Genomic DNA, 15438 nt, shown 5'->3' with positions numbered 1-15438 from the left:
TTTGTGTGTGCAGCATAAAAAGTCACATTTATACAGAATTTATAATAAATTCAACAGCTGTGTAAATAATTAAAAAAAAAAACAAAAAAAAAACAAACAACCACACGAACGTCCCAGAAGAGCCAATTTCTGTTTCTGAAAAAAGGATTTTTTTTTTTTTTGCCTCAACTAAACTAGATTCCTCGCTTTTCTTGTAAAACGACGGATTAGCGCCGTCATTATGCATTTTTTTTCCGGGAAACTTTTCAACATGTAATCACACAATTACCAAAAAGAAAGTAATAAAATAAAAAATAAAAAATTAATAGAACTTCTGTTAAAGTCACAATGATACCGGCAGTGCAAATCGCTGCAAATCACTCAATTACCAAAAAGTTTTAAAAAAGTTACTTTTTCTAATAAAAAAAATAAAAACAAAATAACAAAAACAAAGAATGCCTGGTGGCTGGTGGGTTTCCGGTGCCCCTGTGACAGGTATAGAGTGGAGGTAGGTGGGTAGACTAGGTGGGTAGACTAGGCGGGGGGGGGGGGGGGTTAGACAGTTCTGCAGGGCTGGGAATGGGTTATTGCTCAATGTAAAACGCCTGTGGCGGAGGGTGGAGCTGTTGATGGAAGTCTGATCCTTCTCCTCCCTCCCTGTAACTGCTATTTTCTTTCTACAGGAACCAGCCGAGAAATACCAGCAGCACCTCCTCCTCCCCCCCACCCCTTCGTTGTGTCCTGTGGGAAACCTGAAGATCCAGTTCCCACCTCTGGAGAGTGAGAGAGACCCCCCCTGCTGACCACTGGACAATACCCAGCAGGACCTGCCTTGGCCAGGTAAGTGCCTCCTCCTGTGCTGGAATCCTGCCAGCCAGTTTTCTGGGTGTGTAGGAAATGATTGATGACGAGAATTTTCCTGGATTTTCTAAGAATTGAGATTTTCCGAGCGGATCCTCACTTCTGGGAGTACTGGCGCTGGGACGGGCAGGACGCTGGGATTTATAGTTGAGTTTTTGGTTTCACCTGAAGTTTTTGCTACCTATTGAGTCTCCATTATGAAGATCTGAGGGTACGTAATCTATCTTTCCTTTAACTTCATGATTTATTGATTGTGAGCTCACCTGTAGAATATTACCAGTCGAGATTCTATCGTTGTCCTGATGTGTAATGTGATCGTGGTCTTCATACCTGTATGTGATACTTCGATCTTCGCTAACAGTTAATGTTTCTAAGAAACCTTTGATTGGTCAGTCCTGGTTGGACTCTGTATGCAATACTTTGATCTTCACGAACAGCTCATGTTTCAGGAGGAACCTTCAATGGGTCGGTCCTGGCTGGACCCTGTATGCGATACTTTGATCTTCACGAACAGCTCATGTTTCAGGAGGAACCTCCGATGGGTCGGTCCTGGCTGGACCCTGTATGCGATACTTTGATCTTCAGGAACAGTTCACATTTTAGGAGGAACCTTCGATGGGTTGGTCCTGGCTGGACCCTGTATGCGATACTTTGATCTTCAGGAACAGTTCACGTTTTAGGAGGAACCTTCGATGGGTCGGTCCTGGCTGGACCCTATATGCGATACTTTGATCTTCACGAACAGTTTATGTTTCAGGAGGAACCTTCGATGGGTCGGTCCTGGTTGGACCTGTATGCCAATGTTTCTCAACGCCAGTCCTCAAATACCCCAACAGGTCATGTTTTCAGGCTTTCCATTATTTTGCACAGGTGATTTGATCAGTTTTACTGGCTTAGTAATTACTACAACTGTTTCATCTGAGGGAAATCCAGAAAACGTGACCTAATTGGGGGGTACTTGAGGACTGGAGTTGGGAAACATGCCATGTGTGATACTTTTGATCTTTACGAACAGTTCACGTTTCAGGAGGAACCTTCGATGGGTCGGTCCAGGTTGGACCCTATATGCGATACTTTGATCTTCAGGAGCTGTTCATATTTCAGGAGGAACCTTTTGAGTCAGTCCTTGTTGGACCCTGTATGCAATACTTTGATCTTCAGGAACAGGTCCGGTTTAAGGAGGAACCTTCAATGGGTCAGTCCTGGTTGGACCTTGTATGCGACACTTTGATCTTCAGAAACTGTTCACGTTTCAGGAGGAATTTTTGATGAGTTGGTCCTGGTTGGACCCTGTATGCGATACTTTGATCTTTATAAACAATTCATGCTTCAGGTGGAACCTTCGATGGGTCGGTCCTGGTTGGACCCCAATGACGGCAGCAGATCAGTCGAAGGTTCATGCAAACAGAATATGCCATCTCATCGCAGAGCAATCTTTATGTGTGTGATAGGTATTCTAGAGAAGGAATGGTTTATCACTGTATATATGAACCCACCTCTGCGGTGGTCGCCCCACGTCTCCTGTGCAACCCAATAGAAGTGCCAAGTGTACACCATCTGACTGTGAGAAGGGAACGTTTACGCTGACCACACACTGTACAATCTCCTTTAGCCCTGGTTCACACCAGTGCGACTTTGAAGTCAGTACAATTTCATGTGCTGCTTGCTGACATCTGTGCGACTTCTTCATTTAACGGATGTCAATGCAAGTCGACGCTGAAGTTGCACAGAAATAGTACAGAAAACTTTTGTGATTTGAACGGTTCCATTGCTGCAACTGGGGTACGACTTGTCAATGCGACATTGAACTGTCAAGTTGCACTGCTGTGAACCAGGTCTTTAGAGCTCGTTTCGACTTTTGTAGTTGCTGGGTGTTTAAAAACATGTGGTTGAGCCACGTTTTTAGAACCCAACCACCCCCCTTTTGGGCAGCAGGCAGGGCCTCATCACCACCTGTTAAACGTATCTGACAAGCGATATGAACGCAGATTTTAGGAGGAGCGGCAGCTTAGATGCACATTTAAAAATAGCCTTAGGCTACATTCACACGGGCGATTAGGGCTTTGCCTGCGTCCAGCTTGTGACTATCAAATCGCATGACAAGTCGCACTGGTGTGAACCAGGGCTTAGGGCTCCTTTAGACTTGTGGTTGCTGGGCGTTAAAATTGTGTGATTGAGCCACATTTTTAGAAATGACCTTGCGTTGTGCACTGGTGCGCAGTCATGTTGAAACAGGAAGGGGCCATCCCCAAACTTTTTCCATAAAGTTGGGAGCATGAAATTGTCTTTGTATGCTGATGCTTTAAGAGTTCCCCTTCACTAGAACTAAGGGGCCAAGCCCAACCCCTGAAAATCAGCCCCACACCATATCCCCCCCCCCCCCCCTCCACCAAATGATTTGGACCAGTGCACAAAGGTCCATAAAGACATGGATGAGCGAGTTTGGGGCGGAGGAACTTGACTGGCCTGCACAGAGTCCTGACCTCAACCCGATAGAACACCTTCGGGATAAACTGGAGTAGAAACTGCGAGCCGGGCCTTTTCGTCCAACATCAGTGCCTGACCTTCCTTCTGGAAGAATGGTCAAACATTCCATAGACACACTCCTAAACCTTGTGGACGGCCTTCCCAGAAGAGTTGAAGCTGTTATAGCTGCAAAGGGCGGAGCCAACTCAATATTGACCCCTTAGGACTAAGACTGGGCGGCCAAATATGTGTGTGTATGTTTGTAAGCGTGTCGGGACCCCATGGGGCAAAGGACCGCGCTATACCGCAGATGGATCGGCGGCAAAAGCGCCCTGAGGCGATTCAGTTTGCATAGGTGGCGCTATACAAGTCACTCATTCATTCATGCCATTAAAGTTCATGTAAAGGCAGGCGTCCCAATACTTTTGACAATATAGTGTATGTAATAAAAGGACCTGTGTGATTTGCTGGGTTGAATAGGTCTGTCCTCCATATTCAGGGCCGGGACAAGGGTGGGCGGGAGGGGAAGCTGCCCCGGGCGCACTGGTTTATTATTATTATTATTATTATTATTATTATTATTATTATTATTATTATACAGGATTTATTTAGTACCAACAGTTTGCGCAGCACTTTACAAAATCAAGGCAGACATTACAGTCACAATACAATTCAATACAGGAGGGATCAGAGGGACCTGCTCATTAGAGCTTACAATCTAATGAGGGTGAAGTGATACAAAAGGTAATTACTGTTTACTGTAGGGATGGGGGGCGCCTTTCTTCTCTTACAAAGCTGACAGGAGTAGTGATAGCGGCAGTGATTTTTTTACAAGCCAGTGATTGCTGGGCGTAGGATCCTTGCACATCATGAATAGGGTGGGGGGAGGGGGTGGGGTTTGGCATCTCAGATAGCAGTGCAAACTGTGAAATCGGATCGCGTTGGGTCTGGACACCCCATGCGATCCGATTCTAGTGCCGAAAAAAAAAAAAAAAAAGGGGGTCCTGCACCAATGTGATGTGATTTCAGCTGCACAAACTGCATGGCTGAATTCGCATCGCACAGACATCGCATGTCATGTGCACAGCAATGCGGTGCGAATCACATGCGATGTCTGGCATCACATAGGCGTGAACCCAGCCTGAAGGTCGGTGATCTACTTCTCCATAAATAGGAAAGATTGCCGTGTTTATGCGGTTTCCTCCTACAGCCCGGGTCAACTGACTTCCTCCCCAGATTGGGCAGACTGAAGGCGGGTCATAGGAGGAACTAAAGCTATGAAATCCAAAAGATGCTACATATTAAATCTCATACTGTGTATATATAGATTATTATTAAGGCCCCATTCACACTTGTGCCACCTGAAAGTTGCGCTAATTTTGCAGCAAATATTTTCCGCAATTTTTGCCGCGACTTTGATGCGACTTTAAGCGACGCCTGTGTGTAATCTTGAGTCGGACCTAAGTTGGACAGGGGCTACTTTTTGAAGTTGCACAGATATGAATGGTACTCCATTGGAAATAGTGGGGTACCAGTCCAACTTGTCATGCGACTCTGCTGTCCCAAGTCGCAGGACAAGTTGCACAAGTGTGAAAAGGGGCCTAAATCTGGAGCACACAGAATCTGGTGCAGCTGTGCATAGTAACCAATCGGCTTCCAGGTTTTATTGTCAAAACCTAATTGAACAAGCTATATTATTATTATTATTATTATTATTATTATTATAATACGAGATTTATACAGCGCCAACAGTTTACGCAGCACTTTACAATGTATAAGGGGGACAACACAATTACAGTTCAATACAAAAGGTACAGGAGGGCCCTGCTCGTAGAGCTTACATTCTAAAGGGAGGAGGTGGTGGTACAAAAAGCTGATTGGTGCAGCTGTACATGGTAGCCAATCAGCTTCTAACTATAGCTTGTTCAATTAGGTTTGACAATAAAACCTGGAAGCTGATTGGTTACTATGCACAGCTGTGCCGGATTCTGAGTGTACCAGTTTTAGTAAATCAGCCCCAAAGTATATGTATATATACAGTGTATGTATATACAGGTCCACTGATAAGGCAGTACAACCAGCCCTCCTGTAGTGGGCCCGGCCCCCATCAGTTCAAAAGGGGGACCCGGGACCCTGCTGAGTAGGAAGTCCGGCTGTACTGTCTTATTGCACACACCGATATTCTTATTCTTACCCCCCTGAAGCGCTGCCAGCTTCTCCCTCTGGCTGCACTACAGGGGGTTCGTTCTAGCACATGCACCTCTTCCATCTGCTGTCCGGGGCCCCCGTGTGTGTCCCTTACCCCCCCCCCCCGCAGCGCTCCCGGCTTCCCTCCTCTCCCACCGGCAGCCTCTGTGGGCACACAGGGGGATGTTTCAGGATGGAGAGCGGGGGGAAGGGGCCAGTAAATATATAATTTATTGGCCCCTCCCTTTCCTGAATTAACACAGTGACTGATCGGTACTGATCACTCCTGTGTCCATTCATCACTGAAGCATAAGAAACTGTGTTTACTATGTGTCAGTTTATAAATGAGCAGGAACCCTTTAGAGATAGAGATATATATATATATATTATATATATATATATATATATATATATATATATATATATATATATATATATATATATATCTCTCTCTAACAACATTATTTTTAGTGCTAAAAAAGGAAGGAAGTGAATAACCGTCATGCAAACACACATCCTTCTTTTCTCTGATTTAACCCGTCATTGCTCGATCGTCGCTGGAATGTGAAGGAATGGAGTGGTTGGGCTGTGTATGGCCAACCCAAGACAGAAGCCTAGAGAAAAATGTCAGCTTGGGATCTCAGTCTGCCATCTGAGTCCACTGACCGGTCTGTCTCCAGCCAGCAGTGTTCACCTGTAGATGGCGTATTAAAGGTGGCAGGGCATGCTGAGACTTGTAGTTCTACAGGCAGAGGCGTAGGCTCCCTGTACTGCGCACCATGAATGACAGAAATGAAGACCCACAAGAGCAGCTGGAGGGAACATCTGTGATGTTTTTTGGATACACAGGAGATCAGATTGTGCTCCCTGGGGGCCCCCCCACCACCACCCTGGGCTCCGGGTCCCCGGGGATTCTGCTAATGTAATAGAACAGCCTGAACATTATTGGCTCCTCGGTAATGTGTGCACTTTGCGGCGCTCCCTTGTTTATTCTGTGCTTCCTGTACACTAAGTGCCTTCATAGAGCAGATTACGTAACGAAAGTCACCGCTGCGCCAATCGAACTGTACAAAGAAGAGCGACTTCCAGGGGTTGGGGGGGGGGGGGGGGACAAGGCCCAGCATGCTTCATCTGGGAGGGGGCAGCTCAGCAGGGTTTAATATTATTATTATTATTATTATTATTATTCTTATTATTATTATTACAAATAAAATAGTAGAATAATAATAAAATATATATATATATATATATGTATATATGTTTTTTTTTTAATTATGTTGCATTTTATTAATATTATTATGTTTGAATAATTATTATTTAAACATTATAATATTAATAAAATACAATAAACATATTTTAAAAAAATATAATCAATATAATCATATTGTTATTAATATTTATTATTATTATTTATATTTTTATCTTTTTTTTTTTTTTTTTTTTGTATTTTTCTATTCTTATTTGTTATAATAATTATGTGTATAGTGGGTCAATTATGAATTTATTTTAATAAATTTTATTTATATATTTATTCATTTATGTAGCAGTGTCAAATTCTGTAGCGCTGTACAAAGTGAGGGTGTACAAAGTCGCTTTCGCCTACTGTGTATATAAAAACCTGAAACACTATTAATGGGAACCCAGAACAGAAGAGCTTGCCATCTAAAACAGTAAGGTTGGCTCCAAATATCACAATCTGATTGTACAATTCTGTTTGGAATTATGGACAACTATGAAGTGGGAGGGTCTGCCTGAACAATGCGTTGAGTTAAATATCCAATAAGGTGGGAGTTCTCTTCGTACGTCAGAGTTCCCAGTGTCCCCCCTTTAAATCGGGGTTCCCAGAGCATCCCTTACATCAGAGTCTGCAGAGTCCCCCCCCCACAGTGCAGTGTCTGATGTAAAAAGGAAACTCTGATGTAAGAGGGGGACTCTTGTGAATAAAGTGGAGTTCCACCCATTGTGTAGCTGCTGACTTTTAACAATCAGACATTTACCTGTCCCACGATCCAGCGATGCAGGCGCACAAAGCCACGCTCCTCTCCGCAGTGCCTGCATTCTAACTGTGGGTAACCCGGCTGTGGCTTCACAGCCCGGCATGTGGGAGGCGCACTGTGAATGGCCCGGGCAATCTTCTGGGACTTGTGACGTGTCCCAGAAGATTGCAGGGAGGGAGGGGGGAGAGGTGGGAGTCCCATGTGTCCCGGGTATAGAGAGGATACAGAAGGTGGAAGTCCCATGTGTCCTGGGTACAGAAGGCAGAAGTCCCGTGTGTCCCGGGTACAGAAGGTGGAAGTGGCGTGTGTCCCAGGTACAGAAGGTGGAAGTCCCGTGTGTCCTGGGTACAGAAGGCGGAAGTCCCGTGTGTCCTGGGTACAGAAGGTGGAAGTCCCGTGTGTCCTGGGTACAGAAGGTGGAAGTGGCGTGTGTCCCGGGCACAGAAGGTGGAAGTGGCGTGTGTCCCGGGCACAGAAGGTGGAAGTGGCGTGTGTCCCGGGTACAGAAGGTGGAAGTCCCATGTGTCCTGGGTACAGAAGGCAGAAGTCCCGTGTGTCCTGGGTACAGAAGGTGGAAGTCCCGTGTGTCCCGGGTACAGAAGGTGGAAGTGGCGTGTGTCCCGGGCACAGAAGGTGGAAGTGGCGTGTGTCCCGGGCACAGAAGGTGGAAGTCCCATGTGTCCCGGGCACAGAAGGTGGTAGTCCGGTGTGTCCCGGGTACAGAAGGTGGTAGTCCGGTGTGTCCCGGGTACAGAAGGTGGTAGTCCGGTGTGTCCCGGGTACAGAAGGTGGTAGTCCGGTGTGTCCCGGGTACAGAAGGTGGTAGTCCGGTGTGTCCCGGGTACAGAAGGTGGAAAATAAACAGTTTCTGATGGAACAGATGAGGGGAAGTGAAAGTTCAGGCTGTTCACTCTCACTGACGGGAAGTTGTGACCTTTTATGTCCTCCACTGAGGAGTGTTGGGAATACAGCAAAGTCATCCTGTGTTCCTGCTCCGCCAATCTGACAATCCAAGCTTTTCCTGAGACACTAACAGCAAAAATTTACACTGAGGGCAGTTTTAACCCTTTATTTACTCCCACAAAAAAAAAAGTTTTGACTATACAAACAATTAAAGTTTAGATATTCTCTGCTGATAATTGCCAAGAGCATGAGCTGCAGCCGACCTTCCTGTTGGATGCTGAGCTGCCGCAAAGATCGATCACCCAGAGTCGTAGTAATAGCACAGAGCAAGAGCTGCTGGCGGGCATCTCATTTTAAAGCTGAACTTTAAGCAAACTGCTAAATACACAAATTAAATTTTATATGTGTGTGTGTGTGTGTGTGTGTGTGTGTGTGTGTGTGTGTGTAATAAATATATATATATATATATATATATATATTTCTACCTCTCAAAGGGGTTTGTAGATCTGTCGCTCTGCTCTCTCCCCCTATCAGCATGCTTCTTGTGCTACCTCTTCCTGTCCCAGTCTGAGCTCTGCTGTTCATGGATTGCAATAGGCTGATAGCAGGTCAAATCCATGTACTTGCACTGCTTGCCTTCAAAATAATACACGTGATGGTGTCATAGTGATTACAGAGTCGCATTAACCTGTGCATTTTATTCATGCCCAGGGTTCAGCTTTTAAACTTTTGAAAACGTTTTAAACTTTAAAAAAGAAGAAAATTAGGAAATTGACCTCCTGAAACCATTTTAAATTGTTACAAAGGGAAAAAAATAAAGTTTCTGTAATTGCTGGCCCTTTGTACAGTATATGACCCGTCTCTGGGCCTGTCTCCTGATGTATGTGGGCCCCTTAGCATCTCCCTGCAGAGGGGGGGGGGGGGGGGGGGGGGACACTCACAATCCGGTCATTGATCCTTTTTTAGGTAAACTGCATGAAGGACAAAGGTGAATCCACAACATCGATTTGCAGCATTGCTCAGCATTTCCTAATTCTCAAGTTCAAAATATAAATCTGATAAAAATGTAATTAAAAAATAATCCTCAAAGGATATAAATCCACTTTGTTTGCACCAAAATGCCTTCGCCAACCCAGATATTACTTTGTAAAAGTAGCAGTGACATCATCACCGGGCTGTATATAGACTTTGTAGCCACTTCAGCTCCAGCAGCACGCCCGTACGTCGCTGGAGTTTGAGTAGTTATACTACAGGCATCATCCCAGTACCATTTTGTTTTTGTTTTTTTTTTCTTTTTAGAGCTGATGCTTGGTTCTCTAGTAAAAGCAATCCTAGCGGCTACCTAGCCTCTGGATTGTATTCACAAGCAGCAGGAGGGATCTCCATTGGTGGCTGGTGCTCCATTTTTTGGCAGCAAACAGCCCCCCCTCCCCCCAGGGCTGGCCCAAGACATTGTGCTGCCTGGGTCCAAGAATGAAATGCTGCCCCCCCCCCCCAAAAAAAATCACGCCCACCAAAAGGCCCCCACATCCATTATTTTATATCATGATAATTTAAAACTAAAATGAAATTTATCAGGAAGGCAGATTTACATGCAACAGCATCTTGTCTAGATGAAAATTTATATTGCATACCATGATGTTTAATTCCAAGGGGTGGTCTAGGGTAGTATAGGGGGCAGGCTGGGGTAGTATAGGGGGCAGGCTGGGGTAGTATAGGGGGCAGGCTGGGGTAGTATAGGGAGCAGGCTGGGGTAGTATAGGGGGCAGGCTAGGTTAGTATATGGACAGGCTAGGGCAGTATAGGGGTGGGCAAGGGTAGTATAGGGGCAGAATGGGGGTAGTATAGCGGGCAGGCTGGGGTAGTATATGGGCGGGCTAGGATAGTATAGGGGCAGGCTAGGGTAGTATAGGGGTGGGTGGAGCGGCCCGGGAGGCAGTTGTCGTCATTACACACAAAACTGCTGGAAAAAAAATCTTGGTCGTCAATTTGCTGGGTAAAGAGAAGGAGAGGCGGCTGTGGTTTAATTTGCTGCCCCTCTCAAAGTGCTGCCTGGGTCCAATGAACCCACGCCAGGTCCGCACTTGCCCCATCCAGGTCGCGGGCGGCTTCCCCGGCTTCTCCTCCTACCCAATCGGGTCTTAAGACCTGTTTCCTGTCCTGACTGGCCGGGAGGAGGAGCAGGAAGATAACAGCGAATGTTGATTCGCTAATGTCAAAAACGGGTGGGCTCGGGGCACAGTGCTCTGCGCCCCGAGCCCAACCTTTTTGAAGCCAATTAGAGCCTCTGGTTCTAATCATGTGCTTTAAAAAAAAAACAAAAAAAAAAAACTTGTAGAAATCTGTGTCCGGCACCTCGCATGGAGATTGGGGGTTGGCACCCCTGCGCCCCTTATGGACTGGCCGCCGCTGGAGATCTTCCATCCCACCAAGAGTCCTGATCAACCAGCTGGTGCTTCTGCTGGCTGACTGTAGAGCCCAACAAAGACCCAATCGGCTTTGTTGGGCTCTATTATATATAGTAACCCGGAAGCGATGACCTTGCATCGCTTCTGGTTTACCCGGATGTAAATGGCGCCATTTTTACAAATGAAAAGCATTTGATCTCACCGATTTATTTATTTATTTATTTTTGGTGTAATCATATGCTTTTAAGGGCAGAGGAGGGATTTGGGGTCTTATAGACCCCAGATCTCTCCATAAAGAGTACCTGTCACATGCCTATTGCTGTCAAAAGGGATGTTTACATTCCTCGTGACAGCAATAAGTGATTAAAAAAAAAAAATGCAAGCGACATTGTAAAAAAATAAAAAAAAAATAAATAAAAATGCTCCAAAGTGAACAGGTGTCCCCAGCGGCATACCTAGGAGCAGTGGCGGCTAATGGGGTCCTTTTTTGGGGGGGGGGGGCGGCAAACAATTCCCCCCCCCCCCCAGGCCGCCGGTGGAGCGGCACTAACACACACCTCGTTGGTGAATGACTCTATCCACTGCATATAGGGGGGGTGGCTGGAGAGAGAGGGGGGCGGCGCCCAGGCGCCCCTAATGGACGGGCCGCCACTGCCTAGGAGGCAAGGGTAGAGCAGGGGGAGGGCTCAATAACGGCAAATGCAGTACATCGCACCAAAATTCATGCAACGGTAGCACTAGAGCCAATAGCATACCTCCCAACTGTCCCTGATTTGGAGCAATGTCCCTCTGTCCCTCTTTCCTCCTCACTTGTCCCTCATTTTGGTCTGATCTATATAGATGTTTATAAAATGCACTTTTTATCTTTCAAAAAGTGTTTCCCGGCGCTAAACCTTTTCATCTGATTTCTAAATTGCTGCATTTGTAAATTCCAAAAGCCAATATGAAGGAATATTGGTGGTAAAAAAAGCACTTGTGGGTTTAACCAATCTTATTTTTTTGTACAATTCTCCTTTTAAGGGGGCGTGGCAAGGGGTGTATCCTATGCCTGCATACTTTTGCTGATAGGTGTCCCTCATTCCCATCTCAAAAAGTTGGGAGGTATGCAATAGTTGTGGCACACCCCCAGTGAATTATAGGGGTGCACATGCTGTCCCACATTAATATATGGGGTTAGGCTAGGCAAAGGGAAAAAAAAATGGTGGCATGAGCATCACTAGTAGGGAAAATGCCGCGGCATTGGTGTCAGTGGGGGAAAAAAATGCCCATGTGTCGGCATCAATGGGAAAAAAAAAAATGCAGTTGCATCGGTGTGGTCAGTCCAAGTAGAGCTGCTATGCCATCTTTAGGGGAAGCTCTGCGGGGTGCATTAAACTAAGGGGCCCTGAGTGGCTCAGAGGGATGTAGGGTGGCTAGAGAGGAACGCTGACCTCGCTCCTATAGAATGAAGGCCAGCGCCTGGAGAAATCCCGACATCTCCGGGAAAAAGCCGCCAAGTTCTCAGGTGCGCCCAATGTGCCGTACATAGCCTGTGCAGAGATCAGAGCGGTGGGAAGGTCCCGGCAGGCTCCACCTACTACAGACTGCCTGTAGAAACAACGACAGGAGGGGGGCGGAGTCGAGACCGGTCCCCCCCGGCAAAAGGAGAGAAAAAGTCGGCAAGTTCCCAGGCAAGCCCATTGGACGGTTTCTTGCCTATTCTGGTGTCACTTCTCAAATTTTTGGTTTTACTGTCTTGGTGACAAATATAGGGTGAAGCTCCCCAGCAGAGACGCCGACATCAATAAAAACCTGATGGGTGCTCAACCTGCGGCCCTCCAGCTGTTGCGGAACTACAAGTCCCATGAGGCATTGCAAGGCTGACCGTTACAGGCATGACTCCCCAAAGGCAGAGGCACGATGGGACTTGTAGTTTTCCGCAATAGCTTGAGGGCCGCAGGTTGAGCGCTCATCCTTCCATACTCCCATCCAAGACTAAAAGTAAAGCTTTAATCCATGTTACACGTTGTTGTAAAAAAAAACGACATATGGCACACCATTGACAATTCTTCAATACAACCAATGGCTCGGAATAAGCTACAATGAGCAGCGGCCGTCTTCGGCGCTAGGCCTACAGGAATCGGGTCTCGGCATTCGCCACAATGAGGTTTAGAAAACCACGAAGTGAAAAGTGTTCCCGGAAGTGGCCTCTATATATGAGGCTGTACATGTTGTTGTATGTTTTGCTCACGTCATGTTCCATTGTCAACAACACTAAGGAAACTGCGGTGTGTGTGAGCCCTGGAAGGCGCAGCCTGTGGCGGGGTGATGTCAGGACGGCGTGCCGAGACAGATCACCGTCTGCAGCCCCGAGGCTGGAGCTTTCCAAGGGTGATGGACAATCTGAGGTGTGGCCCCTTCACCTTTCTAGCCGTGTAATTGGTACAAATGCTATTACCACATTATGGTTATTTTTGTTATTAGTAATAGTAAAATAACAATAATACATAAATACCAACTATTTGTTATTAGTCCTCATGCACACGGACGTTTTTACAGCTGCTTTTTTTGCAGCTTAAAAAGGCCTGTCTATGTTAGTCTATGGCTTCATGCCTACCTAGGCGTTTTTGAGCTGCAAGTGGCATAGGCGTTTTTAAGCTGTAAAAAAAACCCAGGACCAGTGGGTTCTGAGAGACGTTTTTCAGCTGTAAAAAAGCTCTAACGCTGAAAAACGCTGAAAAACACTCAAAAACGTCATTCACCATTTGATCCATTGAAAAAAAAAAAAAAAATTTTGAAAAAAAAACGCTAAAAAACGCTAACGTGGAAAAACGCTCAAAAACGCTATTGCAAAAACGCTGAAAAAAGCTGAAAAAAGTTAAAAAAAATCACTGCAAAGATACTGGCGTTTTCATAACGTTATTTTAACAGCCTGTGTGCATGAGGGCTTATTATTACATGTTATTTTGATTAATAACAATAAAATGTGTGTGTGTGTGTATATCTATCAATATAAATTATTTGGGTTGTTCCAATATCACTTTTTTAAGACTGAGTACAAGTACCAATACTTTTTTCCAAGTACTCGCCGATACAGATTACCGATACTTTTTTTTTTTTAGTGTCATGTGACAGTGACAGGTGTGTCAGTAGTTTTTTGTTTTTACAATTTTATTTTTTACAATTTTATTTTTTTTTTATTATTTTTTACAATTTATTTTGTTATGTGTTTTTTACAATGCGTTCTTTTTATAAAGGGGGGGGGGGGGGAGTGGACAGTGTCAGTGTGTGTTTTTTTTTTTTTTGTTTTTTTTTTTTTTATTTTATTTTTCATTATTTTTTACAATTAGAAAGAAATTATCATTTATTGTAATTCTTTTCTTTTATTATTATTATTATTAGCCCTGTTAGGGGGCTTTGGTAAGATATCAGGGGTCTTAACAGACCCCTGACATCTCCTCTTGGAGACAGGGAAAGGGACTGAGGACACGTTTCCTCAGCTGCACTGAAAATGAATGGAGAAGAGACAGAGGCTCCTCTCCATTCATAAACTGAGACATCGGAATCACAGGTTACAATGTTTCAGTTATGTGAATGGACAGAGTCAGATAGATAATAAATATATATATATATATATATATATATATATATATATATATATATATATATATATATATATATATATATATATATTTTTTTTTATTTTTTTTTTTTTTAACATTTTTGATCAATTGGTGTAAAAAAAAAAAAAAAAAAAAAAAAAAAAAAAAAAAGGTTAAACGCTATTGCAAAAACGTTGAAAAACTCACTGCAAAAAAAGGGGTCCTGTGCGAGTTTTGGTCCGGACGCGATGCAATATCTGCCATACAATCTGTATGGCTGAAATCTCATCGCACGGGCATCGCATGTGATTTGCGGTGCGAATCGCATGCGACCTCGCAGGGAGCGCTGGTGTGAACCGGCACTTGGGGCCTAAAATGAATTCATAAATGCGAGCGAAAAATGCAATAACGGCTATTCCAGTGAAAGGGTTAATAGTTGATAAGTAGGACCCAGGCTCTGCCTGATATACAGTATATCCCAGGGGGGCGTCAAACTAAATTTCATTGGGGGGTCGCATCAGCATTATGGTTGCCCTCAAAGGGCCGGTTGTATCTGTAAGACTAGATGTCCAGAGCACCCCATCCCCCCCCCCCCCTTACATCAGATGTCAAGAGCCCCCACCCCCCCCACCCTCAGAAGTCGAGTCACTCACCCTCCCCTTACATCACCGTGCACCCCCCCCTCCTTTGTGCTGCTGCCAGGAATAAAGACAGGGTGGAGCTGGGACGCAGAGAGTGCAGGGTCTGGAGGAGGACCAGAGGGGGGCTGAAGTCAGGTGCCGGAGTCTGCTGAATGCGGAGACGGGGAAGCTGCAGAGAAAGGCGCAGGATCTGTAGGAAGAGTTCTGTCCTCCTCTCTGCTGCTAACTGCTGAGACAAGGAGGGGGCAGGGATGATTCTGCACAGAGAAGAGCAGGATCGGGTGGAGGAGTTCTGTCCTCCTTTCTGCCGCCGACTGCTGAGAGAAGGTGGGGATGGATATGAGGAGGATGCCACAACTGCAGGAGAGGTGCGAGGGCCACATGAAATGACCTGGGGGGGCCGGATTTGGCTCGC

At 45.4% G+C, this 15438-nt stretch overlaps 1 protein-coding gene across 2 annotated transcripts in view; it reads left to right on the top strand.

Annotated features, from left to right (window-relative positions):
• The first annotated feature begins 663 nt into the window (after nt 1-663).
• Nucleotides 664-15438, top strand: part of MST1R (macrophage stimulating 1 receptor) — an 80978-nt gene continuing 66203 nt past the window's right edge. The window contains exon 1 of one of the 2 annotated variants that reach the window (XM_073591664.1): nt 664-819. The gene's annotated coding sequence lies outside the window, so the exon portion shown is untranslated. Of the gene's footprint in view, nt 820-893; nt 1052-15438 lie in introns of those variants that run through there. The other variant, XM_073591665.1, reaches the window with a different exon arrangement.

Source organism: Aquarana catesbeiana, linkage group LG07 (genome assembly GCF_042186555.1).
Source record: "Aquarana catesbeiana isolate 2022-GZ linkage group LG07, ASM4218655v1, whole genome shotgun sequence".
In the NCBI taxonomy this organism is placed as follows: domain Eukaryota; kingdom Metazoa; phylum Chordata; class Amphibia; order Anura; family Ranidae; genus Aquarana; species Aquarana catesbeiana.
The sequence above is the reverse complement of the archived record's forward strand: the minus strand, read 5'-3'. Positions and strand labels throughout refer to the sequence as shown.